Source organism: Cupressus sempervirens, chromosome 5, assembly GCF_028749045.1.
Source record: "Cupressus sempervirens isolate cs-2001-9-10 chromosome 5, ASM2874904v1, whole genome shotgun sequence".
In the NCBI taxonomy this organism is placed as follows: Eukaryota; Viridiplantae; Streptophyta; class Pinopsida; order Cupressales; family Cupressaceae; genus Cupressus; species Cupressus sempervirens.
This window is the reverse complement of record NC_143122.1, coordinates 544,472,861-544,486,422: the sequence shown is the minus strand read 5'-3', so window position 1 is coordinate 544,486,422 and position 13,562 is coordinate 544,472,861.

Here is a 13,562-nt window from a genome sequence, read left to right as displayed (position 1 = left end):
CATGGCCTTGAATTTATAAACAAGTTATTGGTGTATGTTGCATTCACATGAGTGCCATGAGGTTCATCATCTTGGTTTTCATGTTGTGATTTTTCTTCTTGATAGGTTTGCCTCTTATTTATTTCAACCCTTTGGTGTGCATCTAGATATCTAGTTGAGATAAAGGGTGAGACTGGTCACTTTTCATGAGAGGAACTACCAAACAAAATGGTATCTTTATGTTTTTCAAATATGTCATCAAGGTATTCATCCATTTCTTCCCTCTCTCATCAAGTCATCATGTAACTCATATCCATATTTGAACAAGAAGGTACTAAGGTTTTACTTGACTCAATAAGATCACTCTTGGGATCAAACCAAAATTTTGAGTTATTCCTAGGTGATTTATCAAATATGCGTTATTTTCCCTTACATCTTTGGTGAGTTTGAACTAAGGGTAATTGGTTAAAGACTACTTGGTGTCACTTTCCTTGATCTACTTTATATCTTGTTGTAACTAACATAAAATAAAAGGTACTAGGTGATAGGATGATCCTAAGAAACATTGGTACCAAACTAGGATAGAAAAAGAACTCATTTGTCAATAAGAGAAGTGATAAGATAGAATTTTGCAATAGGTGTAAACTAACATTGTTAGAGAGGTGCCCATTAATACAGGTGAATATCCTAACACATATGGACCAAGAGGATGATTTATCCAAATTATAATTGACTGAATTTGAATTTGTATGGAAGCGAATAGACAAGAGATTAATAAGAACCTCTAAGCGTGCTATCAAAGAATCTAATTATTTATCTTCTTAGCAAGGACAGTTTCTAGCTCACTAAATTAAAACAAGGTCACTCACAAAATCAAATATTACTAGTTCAAGAGGTCAAAATTCAATAATCTAAGGTGTAACAAGCTTCTAAAAATGAGGTAAGTGACCTAATTTGATCTAGATCGACTGAAGAAGACTAGAAATTATAAGATAACAAATCAAGCAAGTTGAGAGTTTTAGGCAGTAATGAATCAGTAAGGTTTCAACTCAGGAACTCATCTTTTTTGTTTATTATAATTGACCAACTAGATGCATTAAAAGACTTTTATCATTAATTAGGCATGCAAGACAACAATCATAAAGTTCAAGCAAACAATGTCTTCAAACAATGGTCAAGAGACGAAGCAACCTTGTGCATGTATAAGAATAGTGATGTAGTACTCTACTCCCTAAGGACTCTACTTGTGTATGTTCTCAAAAAAAATTCATGCATGCACATAGTCCTAGAAAAAGAAAAATTGGGTTGCATTATGGTTCATAGTAATGGTCAACTTTGCAATTATTGTAGTTTCAATTGAGCAAAATCCAATCCCAATACACCAAGGTTTTGACACATTTAGAGAATTTAATCAATCAGAAATGCTAAACAAATCTAATAGCCCAACAAGAGACATTTATATAGTTATTGATGCTCCATGATAGAAGTGGCTAATTCTACTTGAGATTTTGTCCACGTGGTTTATCCAATAAAGAGAGTGTCCACTACAGTTAACCCTCTCTAACAAGGAAGACTCATAATATGGACCATATGGGGACTTGGCTTAGATTCAAGGGTTCCAAGTTTTTTATGTGTCCAAAAGGGAACAGAGTATACTCTTCTAGGCTCTTCATGTCACCCAAATGTAGCAAGCAAATTAATTGACATGCTCATTTGAAATCACCTCACTAAACCAAATGAGACAATAAGATGATATCAAATCCTTCCCTACCTATAAGGGGATCTATCATTGAGAAGAGATTTACATGTAATGTAAGTGAATAAATCCCACTCTCTCAAGAATTCCACTAATAATGTTCATAGGGCCTAATTACTATGTGAAACATATATGTAAGAAAGTAAATCTAGGTTCATTCTTAAAGTCCAAATCGAAATGTGAACTATGAAAACATGTAACACTCAAGTCAAACACATGAGAGGTTCATTTTTTACGTCAAAAATATAAATGTTATAGAGATGCAACAAAATACTTGGTAATCCTCAACGTGCATACCACTCCACTGATCTAATAAACCATGCAAGGGCTCCAAGCAAGCAACAAGCAAACCAATACAAGATAGATATGTCTTATACAAACCCTAGGGTTAGATCTAAAAATATTATTTTTGGGATTAATAATAACCAAAAAATAACACAAATGAAAACTCACATCATGCATTGAACCATGTGAAAATTAAATGCAAGTTAATCATTAAATAGCCTTTTTTTTAATTTTGATTTTATACCTATTCAACAAGATTGGACCTATATGATATGAATTCAGACCCAAAACCCTAAATATGGAAAAGGGATCCCTGTTATAAAATAGAGACCTTTCCAAATATGTTATAATTTTAGAAAAATATTTTCATTTGTGCCCTAGGGACCTATTTGTCAAAACATATCAATTTTTTTTAAATTGAGTGTTTGAGCCCTCATCTGATCTCTAAATTCAAAACACAAAGAAACAACCCTATTTCTAATTCAAAGACCTTTCCAAAAATATAAAATTTTATGAAAAATTTACTAATTTGCGCCTAAAAACATTTTTTATGAAAAATAAAGAAAAACTTATAAAAAATATGAATTAACTTGGAAAAAATTAAATTTTTTATTGAAGCTTTTCTAATATGCCGCCAACCTACAAAATAAATTTTAGACCAAAACACCAAGCCCTTTGGGAGATATGATAAAATATTTAAGATGTAGGGTTTTTCATCTCCAAACAAATCCACACAAGGGAGTTAGCTCCAAAAATAGCCAAAACCAACATGTAAAGGTGGGTTGCCCCATGGTGGGCACCAAAAATGTGTGCTAAAATGTTGACACACTTTTATAAATAATTATATCCAATATTTCTCAAGAATGAGATCTCAAATGGTCATCGCTCTCTATTCATGGAGTGCAAGGGTTTGTAATGGAGACCCTTAGTTTGACCTAGTTTGTGCCCATGCAAGTACACCATAAAATGAGACATTCAAAGAGGAAAAGTAAGAGTTCTATCTCCATAATCATCAAATATGTATGCAAATGAAGATTTAAGGTAATCTAAATGATGACAATGCAAAGCAATGCAAGAAAGAAAATCTAATCTATGAAAGGAAATAACAATGCAAGATTAATCTATGAAAACAAATATGACTCTAAGCTAATATGAAAATGCAAGGATGAAACATGATGATGGAAGTCATGGATGCATGAGAGAAGAAGACAAAAAGAGAGAAGTTGCAATGAAGCTCTAATTTCCAAACCATAAGGTTCAAACTTCCTCTCCAAAATCACTCTCCAAACCTACATCATAATAATACTATCTCCACTAACCTTATTGTATCATCTTAAAATAGAAGCACTTCCATGTTAAGAGTGTTTAGCCCTCTGAGTAAGTGGTCTGGGATCATGTCAAGCATCTTGAATAGGTCTTTGCATGGATCTGGTTTTTCCCCCCTTGTTCTTCTTTTCTCCCCCTATTTCTAGCCTCTTTCTAACAACTTTCTCTGAGAAATTGAAGACTTTAAATTTTTGGGTCAATGACAACCTGAAGGGTCAAGGTCAACCTTGAAACTGACCTAGGTCAAGTATGACCTTGACCATAACCTAGGGTAGAGTTCACCTCAACCCTGGCCCCATGTCCAAATTTGTTCTGGAGGTTTTAGGATGTTGGGCTTCGAAAAGTTTCACTTACCTTCTTCCAGGTCAACTATTTCAAATTTTAGAATATTACACTCTTAAATTACATTTTATCTAGGTCCATTTCTAGGGTTTAAGGTTAATTGGGATTTAATTCTCAAATATCAACCTCTCTAGAAGTTTGTGCCCTAGATCACTATATAAGGAAGCCTCATCTCATTTTGATATCTATCTATTATCTAGTATTCATGAGGAGATGATCTAGAGATAACCTTCTATGAGTGAGCATTCAAGCATTCAAGATCCAATTCATCAAGGAGGCCTATTGTTATCCATTGAAGAATTCAATCTCTATGGAGCCCTCTTGTTGAAGATTTTTCCATCCACATTCATTCAAGCCTCTTCTTATGCTAAGATCTATTCAAGATTGGTGTTGAAGATCTAATGTCATTGATTTGAGACATCCTACACAATTCTACATTCATTTAAAGCATACCTACTTATGTATTCAAGGATTCAAATCCTCCTCAAGGATTTTGACATAAGCAAGGTGAATAGTTCTATTGGATGGATATTTTACAAGTGATAATTTTGGGTAAAAATCTAGTCACAAAACAGGATGACCAGCCACAACATGTGAGATAGAGTCTCTCCTACCTTAAAGGGAAGGCTCCCCCTTCTCACTATTCCTTGGATCAACTCAAGGTAAGCAAGAAGTTGAGAGATTTTGTAAAAAGGGTGTTACTAATATCCTTTCTTCTTATCTTTCAAGAAAGAATCCATTTACTCATGGAGCAATTAATGGGCAGAGTGAATCTCTAACTACTCTTCTATCTAAAGCTAGAAACAATAATACTAATAAACTAACACTAACTCAAAGGTTACTTTAAAGTGTACCAGTTTGGTTCCAAGTATGGTCATACTTAGATATGAAAAATATTTAAAATTAGGGCACAAAAACTCCTAAAAATAAAAGTAACTTAACTATTTTACAAATTAAGAAAGAAATATAAGCTATAGACAAAGCTTCTAGCTATCTATTTCCACAATTGCTCCTAGTCAAAGCTTAGGCTCCAATTGCTTTTGAACTCTTTTATATTCAATTACCAAGAACATAATATAACATGAACCAAAGATAACTTAGATGAATTATAGACAAGCTTATAATTCACACAAGTAACAATCTCACTTAATCAAATTAAGTCTCAAACGCTCCTTTGTATTCACTTTTATTTCAAAATAGTGCTACACAAACAAAGTTCTATTGGCACAATTTCTCCAGAGCTATCTTGCATAAAGATAAAGATAAAACATGAATTTACAATAAAGGGGACACTCTTTTATGTAGGTATAAGAGTTGAAAAAAAATGGAGGAAAAAGTGGGAGCAACTCAACCAACTTTGACCTAGTCTAACTAAAAGAGAAACTATAAGGTTACATGCAACTACACATGCAACTCACATTACATGCAATTATAGTTTTTTCATGTAATGCATCCTCTTAGACCTACAAATAGAAAAAAAGACAAAAAAAAATCTTAAAGATTGTTTCTCAGTAACTTGAACTTGACAATAACATCACACACTATAAGAAGATCAGCAATATCCATTGTCTTTGATATAGCTCCAATCCTCAATGCATTAGCATATGCTAATTGTAAAACCTTGGAATTTGTTTCTAGAGAATTTAACAAGTGCTTTGTCAAGGATTTAGATAAGACAAACTTGTTCACTGTATAGGAACCAAAATCTTCAGAATCCACATCAACATTGATCCTAATTGTATATTTTGAACATGCCCTTTCAACTACAATGAGATTACCATGTTCATCAAGAACTTGGCATCTCATTTGTCCCAAATCACAAGTAATACTTGTTTTTTACAATCTCAAAGGGTTTCTTGCAACATTGTAATCAACTTCCTCAATGTTTCTTCATTATAGCCAATAAGTCCTTGAAATCTAAAGAACATTTCACATTATAGAAGAATGTTGCATGAGACCAAGGCATCTAGATCAAAATTTTCCATTTCATTCCAATCATTAAGGATTTCCTTCAAATCATTTTCTTCTTGAGTCAAGGAAGAGATAAAGTTTCACTCCATTTCATTTATCTCTTTGGCATGCCTAAGAACTATAAATATCTTTGTGATGGCTTGAACTTCTTCAGAGATGATTTCTCCTATCTAAAACTTGGCAGCTTCAATCATCTTTCTCTCCTTAGATGTCTGAGACATAACAACTGCACTCTAAGAAGATCATTGCCAAATGACCTCATTCAGGCAAGAAACCTCCTATTTGAATTGATTTTTCTTCTCCTATAGCTTATGAATTCTTTTTGATACATTAGCTAATGCATCTTGAGCATCTTGTAAATAAATCAAATGTGATTGTTTCTCAATTTCAACCTTAGTGAACTTGATATCAAAATGAGTAAGTTCTTCAATAGGTTTTCCGACCAAGGGCTCAACAACTTCAAAAAAATTGGTTTTATCCAATTCTACCAAAATTCTTGAAATAATCTTATCCAGAGGTACAACCATTTTTATTCTCTTTGTTGTTATTCTTCTCAACCATGCAAGCAAGCTAAAACTTTCATCTGTGGAAGCAAGTATAGTGGAGACCATTGGCATTGGTCTATATTGTATCTCTATTGTGACCAAACAAGATTTAGTCTACACATCTGAAGGCATATGAGCATGATGAGAGGACTCCATCATGAAAAGCTCAAAACCTGTCAAAGATGTATCAAGTTGGGATTACCACTTGTAAGAGTCAAAAAATCCTCAAACACATTTTTCAAATACTCATATTGTTTATTTTCCAAGATGAGAGGAACAACAAAAGAAATAGGAAGATCCATTATATTAACTTATGAGACTAGAATAGAAGGTGTGAAAATAGTGGAGAATAAATCCACATCATCATATACTTCATCCAGAAAAGGTACTTCATGCACATATGGTGCACAAGTTTGTGCATGCCTTGGGGGAGATATGATCATGACTTCCCCTTTTTTGTCTATATTTTCTTCATCTGATTCTATCTCCAGTTCCTCCTTTGATTCTTCCTCTAATTCTTGAATTGGTTCAAAGATCTGAGATGAATAAGATCCTTTTCCACCCTTTAATTTGAATTTTAGAGAATCCTTTGTTAGAAATTCTTTAGAATAACTGAGAGAGGGGGTGAATTAGTTATTCAAGGTCCAAATGTCCTAATAAAAAAATTTTACCAAGTAAAGTGAGTCCATTTGACTAATCATTCATCCAAGCTTAAACTTTCCTACTTAGCAAGTTACTGTAAAATCAACATGCAAGAATAAAACATGAAGAATCAACACATAACACATTTATTTACATGGAAACCCAATTTGGGAAAAACCACTAGTAACATGCTATTCAATTCTCACTCTTCTGAAGTGATGCCCTGTGAAAGGCCTGCCCTATTAAAGGCTACAACACACTATTAAATGTGACCTAGTTAAAGGATTTCAACCACCCTATTAGAAGTGGGCCTAGTTAGAGGACTTTAGAACATTCACTTGAAATGCCACCCTATTAAAGGATTTACAAATGGTTGCTAATGTAATGATCCCATCTTTTAGCAGTTGACCAAGTATGTGTGTGTTAGCCTTGTTCTACATGGTCTCAAGGGCTAACGAAAGGTTTAATGGGATCCTGGAGTGTTTTGGCCTAGGCATTTCTAGTTTGGGCCAAAACAAAGTTGATATACTCAGTTTCAGGCATACTTACTATTTTTAGTAAGTTGACAGGACACAGTGCAGGTCAATTTTGGTGATTGGATTCGATACTCCTCGGTGAGAGCTTTTCGATGAGCTATCACTTGCATTATTCGGAGTCTGATTGCTAATACATTTTAATGCCTGAAATTTTATTAAAGTAATGTCTAATTTAATTGTAAAATATTAAAGTGTTACTTTAATATTTATTTTATGGTGATGTGTACCCAAAGGATACATAAGGGGTATTTTAATATATGTTTTATATATTACACATCTTTTATCCCACATTGCCCATATGACTTGAGCGGACCCTTGGGAATTGAATAAAAGGAAGCATTTGTGGCTTCATTAGACAGGTTGAATATGAGAAGAAATTGGTGTGTGAGTTGTAGCTCCGTTCTTGGCATTTGAGGATGTCTATCCTCTCTTGTAACATTCTAGATGTCATTCCTTTGGGGTTTGGCCTTTGGAATTCTTTGTTATTGGCTTCATTATCAGGCAGTTTAGTTGCATTTTCGGCTACAGGCAGATTTGGTATTTTGCTCATATCTTCTTCACTACTTGTTCGATGCTTATGCCGCTTTGAGGGAATGGTATTATCAAGGTAGTGGACTGATTGAAGGACAAAGTATTGTAGCAGCAAGTTCGAAAGCATGGGCTGGAGTATTATGTCAATACTGCTGAAGTAATTAGTGAGTCGATAAATCTGCCATGTATTTGGTTTTATGAATTCTGAAAATAACATTTTATTAGCAGCAGTTCATTTCCACTTTGCATATTATTGTAGTTTCTTTCTTGTTTATGTTGTATGATACCAATTCCATGCACAAAACACAACAAACAAATAAACATTTGATTTTCGGAGTTATAAGGGGTTTAAAACATTAAATGGAGAAATAAGAGGTTGCATGCAAACTGTTTGACAAAATTCCTTTCAGAAAATTGGTTTAGTTTTTTGGGACATCCAAGGGTGCCCATTATAGTGGTATCAGAGCTATAAGTCCTGCCATCCTATGGAGGTCTTATAGGGAATTTGGAATAGCCGAATAGAGGGAAAAAGTGTTTTATGAAATGTCAAAACACTAAAATCAGAAATAAGTAAAAAAACACAGGCTAAGAATTTATGTTTGAGCATGCGACAGGGGTCTTATAATTTTCGTGATACCAGAGCAAGACAAAATAGGATTTCAGACTTTCAAAGCAAACAGTCTAGTACATCCGTGTAGGTGGACATTGAATCTAACCATACAGACACAGAGGAGATATTCTTTGTCAAGACAATAATATGGGTGATCGAGATGACAGGAATACAGGATTAGGCGGAGGCGAAAATGCTGGTCCAGATCAGGGGGAGGTACTGTTCAGACAGTTACTGGATATGTTAGAGCAAGGGTAGCGTATGCAGCAGGAGCAAAATAGGCGAATGGACATGATGTTGTAGCTTATGGCTAGACAGATGGGCATCAATATTAACAATCTATATGTTGCTCCAGTGCAAAAAGAAGTTGTTTCATCAAGTGGGATCGAGACACATATAGAGCCACCTAGTTATGATGCTGGTGATATGGAGTCCATCGATGTGGGATTAGAAGAATGCAAGGATACTATCATATCAGCAGCCACTTCTATGTCAGTTGAACCATCCAATGAGGAGTTTGGTAGTATGCATGCGGTTGTAGATGTGTGTTCTGATGATAGTACACTTGTTATTGCTAATGATGTGAGCAATATAGTGACAGAGTCATATTATACTATCGATCAACAAAGTGTTAATGTTCACTCTTGGGATAGTACTATGTCCAACATGGATGCAACATTGTCTTATGACAATCTGATGTTTGAGGTTGATGTTGATCATTCACTTGAGTGGAGTTGGGCTCAGTTTTCACCATCTACAAAGATTCAATTTTATGTTTCAGCAGTTGGGAGGAAGAGGTTTCATAGATCTTCTATGGAGCTGTCTTTTGGTGACATCCAGACTTATACTTCATTAGCACAAGTTTTGGGAGCTAACTTGCAAGACATGTGGTTGGACTTAATGATGTTCATTTGTAGTTTGTTTAATGTCTATATGGATATCACATATTACTTCAATTAGGATCCAGGTGGAAGTTGGAGTTCATTATGTTACTAAATTGCTTGAGGACAAGCAATTTCAAGGAGGGCGAATTTGTAATGATCCCATCTTTTAGCAGTTGACCAAGTGTGTGTGTGTTAGCCTTGTTCTACATGGTCCCGAGGGCTAACAAAAGGTTTAATGGGATCCTGGAGTGTTTTGGCCTAGGCATTTCCAGTTTGGGCCAAAACAAAGTTGATATACTCAGTTTCAGGCATACTTACTATTTTTAGTAAGTCGACAGGACACAGTGTAGGTCAATTTTGGTGATTGGATTTGATACTCCTCGGTGAGAGCTTTTCGATGAGCTATCACTTGCATTATTCAGAGTCTGATTGCTAATACATTTTAATGCCTGAAGTTTTATTAAAGTAACGTCTAATTTAATTGTAAAATATTAAAGTGTTACTTTAATATTTATTTTATGGTGATGTGTACCCAAGGGAGACATAAGGGGTATTTTAATATATGTTTTATATATTACACATCTTTTATCCCACATTGCCCATATGACTTGAGTGGACCCTTGGGAATTGAATAAAAGGAAGCATTTTTGGCTTCATTAGACAGGTTGAATATGAGAAGAAATTGGTGTGTGAGTTGTAGCTCCGTTCTTGGCATTTGAGGACGTCTATCCTCTCTTGTAACATTCTAGATGCCATTCCCTTGGGGTTTGGCCTTTGGAATTCTTTGTTATTGGCTTCATTATCAGGTAGTTTAGTTGCATTTTCGGCTACAGGCAGATTTGGTATTTTGCTCATATCTTCTTCACTACTTGTCCGATGCTTATGCCGCTTTGAGGGAATGGTATTACGAAGGTAGTGGACTGATTGAAGGACAAAGTATTGTAGCAGAAAGTTTGAAAGCATGGGTTGGAGTATTATGTCAATACTGTTGAAGTAATTAGTGAGTTGATAAATCTGCCATGTATTTGGTTTTATGAATTCTGAAAATAACATTTTATTAGCAGCAGTTCATTTCCACTTTGCATATTATTTTAGTTTCTTTCTTTTTTATGTTGTATGATACCAATTCCATGCACAAAACACAAAAAACAAATAAATGTTTGATTTTCGGAGTTATAAGGGGTTTAAAACATTAAATGGAGAAATAAGAGGTTGCATGCAAACTGTTTGACAAAATTCCTTTCAGCAAATTGGTTTAGTTTTTTGGGACATCCAGGGGTGCCCATTACAGCTAAACCAACCTAAGTCCATAGGATTTTACCCTAACTAATACAATTTTTAAAGAGTAACAATAATGGCTTTCGATCTAATACAACTCACAACATAACTTGTAGATCTCATATCTTGATTCAACTCACAAATTTGCTTGGCATTTAGTCTCTGCAACTCTGGAACTTGTCCTCCTTTCAAGCTTTGTCTCCTTGAGTCTTCATGCTTGATGTACCAGTGCAATCTCCTCTGTGGTCACTTATTGAAGTAAAGTCTCTATGTTCTATTCCTCCCTCTCGATGCCTTCACCTTGACATCCTACCAATCACTTCAATAGCTCTTGCTTCTTGACCTGTAGTTTCTTAAATAGAAGTATGGAATACTTTTCTAACTCTAATCTTTCCACTCTTAATTTTAGTTTGAATGGATTAGGTAAGATTCAGTGAATCTATCCTTAATCTTGTTTCTTCTAGAAACATCATGAAGAATCCTCCTATATTCACCCAAAAATGATTTACCTAAAATTCCTTGCCACCAACTCATCATCCTTATCCTTCATTTGGTTCACAAAATTCAAGGTAACAAACTTGTCAACTCAAATTTGGTGAATCTTTGACTTTTCAAATAATGCAGCAACTCGGCACTATTGAAATTCTGATGTTTAACACATACTATGTTACTCTACACCTACTATGTTTTACTAATGCTTGGCACCTATTGTGGATTCACTTTGCATCAACTAAGTTTTTACTGATGCTCAGCACCTATTACTTGCTTGGCACTTGAAATTTCTTGGCTCCTTCTATTTCATTTGACACACACTAGATTTTGCATTTGCTCGGCACTTACTGATAATCTACTCAGCATGAACTAGGTTGCTTGGTACCCACTAATGAACTTAGTCAGGCTTTGCAAATAGCTTCGTTACAAATTTTTCTTCCAGAGTTTCTAAGTGTAGCCAACCTCTATATCTTCGAGTATATTATCAATACATCAGTTTACCATTGTCTTAACAGATCTTTATACTTCATTACAAAACCATAACTTAACCTTTCCCTTAAGTGCTTTGTTACATCTTATTGATTAAATCATCTTCATCAACCAACTAAGTGATAGTACTTGAATCATATAAGAAATTTTCATTCCAACAAATAGCAGGTTTGACATCAGTGACAAAACAATGATTGAAAACATTCTTTATCAACAATCTCCCTCTTTACCCACTAGTTGCCTAGGACAAATTTAGAGGGATTTCTTATGGTCAGGTGTTGAAGGGAAAAAAAGATACCCACTAGTTGCCTGGGACAAAGTCTGCCTTCCTAAGCACTATGGAGGTCTTGGCATAAGGAAGCTTTCTCACCTTAATAAGGCTCTTTTGGCAAAGCAATTATGGCGTATCTTCAATAGTACTGGGGAATGGAGAGACACATCGGTCAACAAGTACATTAAGAGGCCTTCTATCCAGTTCTCCCTCTTTAGTGAGGACATTCCTAAAGGTTTTGCTATCTGGAATGGTTTACTTAAAGCTAGGGACCTGGCAAAGGCAAAAGTTTCTTGGAAATTGGGAAATGGGGAGGATATCCAATTTTGGTCTGATAATTGGCTTTTTCAGGGCCCCCTAATGAACAATCTGGTCTATGATATTTGTGCAAACCATTGGATCCAACTTTTTGGGTTGAAAGTCAGTAATTATAGGAATGACCAAGGTTGGATAGATCTATCTATAATCTTTGAAGATCTAAGTCCAATCATGTTAATGTTAAATTTAATGGTTCTCAGCAATGAGAGGGATGAAATGATCTGGGGGGACAACTCCAATGGTAATTACTCTATTGCTTTTGGGTATATGGCTCTTTGGAGTTCTAAAGAGATACCTCCTTGGTTGAAAGCTTGGATCCTAGGCCTCACTCCAAAAATCAATATATTTTATTGGCTGGCCTTATAGAACAAAATTCTCACTCATGACAACCTATTAAAAAGAGGTCAGATTCTGCCAAGTAGATGTAGTTTATGTAAGAACCAACTAGAAACTGTCAATCACTTCTTCATTTACTATACCTTCTCTAGGGAGGTTTGGGACTTCCTGACCCAAGACTTAGGGATTAGCTTGTGCATGCTAGATAATCTCCTGGATTTTTTCTACCAATGGAAATCCTTGTTCTATTCCCCTATTTTGCAGGATTTAAGTACCTGGATCTTACCCCACTTCTATTGGAGCATATAGAAGGAGAGAAATAATAAAATCTTTAGAGATAGAGAGGAACCTGTCATTGTCCTCGAGAAAAAAATTAGCAAAAATATAAAGGAAAAATACCTAGTAAGGAAGGGGGGAGATATCAAAATGGGCAATAGGAAAATGGAGAAGGAAAAAGAAAGATTGTTAAAAAGATCGGAAGCCAAGTTGCTTTTCCCCCCAGAAGGATGACATAAAGCCAATTTTGACAAGGCCTCGAAGGGAAATCCTGGCTCCTTGGGATGTGGAGGCATTATAAGAAATGAATTCAGGGACAAAGTTGTGGCCTTCTCTCTCCCACTTGGATTCCAAAATAATCACTTCATGGAAGCAAGTGTGGCCTGTCATGTGGTGAAACTGGCTTTTGAAGTTGATGCTACCAATTTATGGCTTGAAGGGGACTCGAATAATATTATTAAAAGTTTATATGGAAAATCTCATTATTCTTGGTCGATTGCAAATCTTATTAATGAGACATGTGAGACTCTTGCTAAATTTGAAAGAGTCCATGTCACTCATGTTTTTCGGGAAGCAAACTCGGTGGAAAATTGGTTTGCAAATAATGGTGTCCAATCTAACCAAAAAATGACTTGGCAACCAGGAAAGAGGTTTCTGGCGAATGTTAAGAGTTTGATCGAGCTAGATAAGATCCA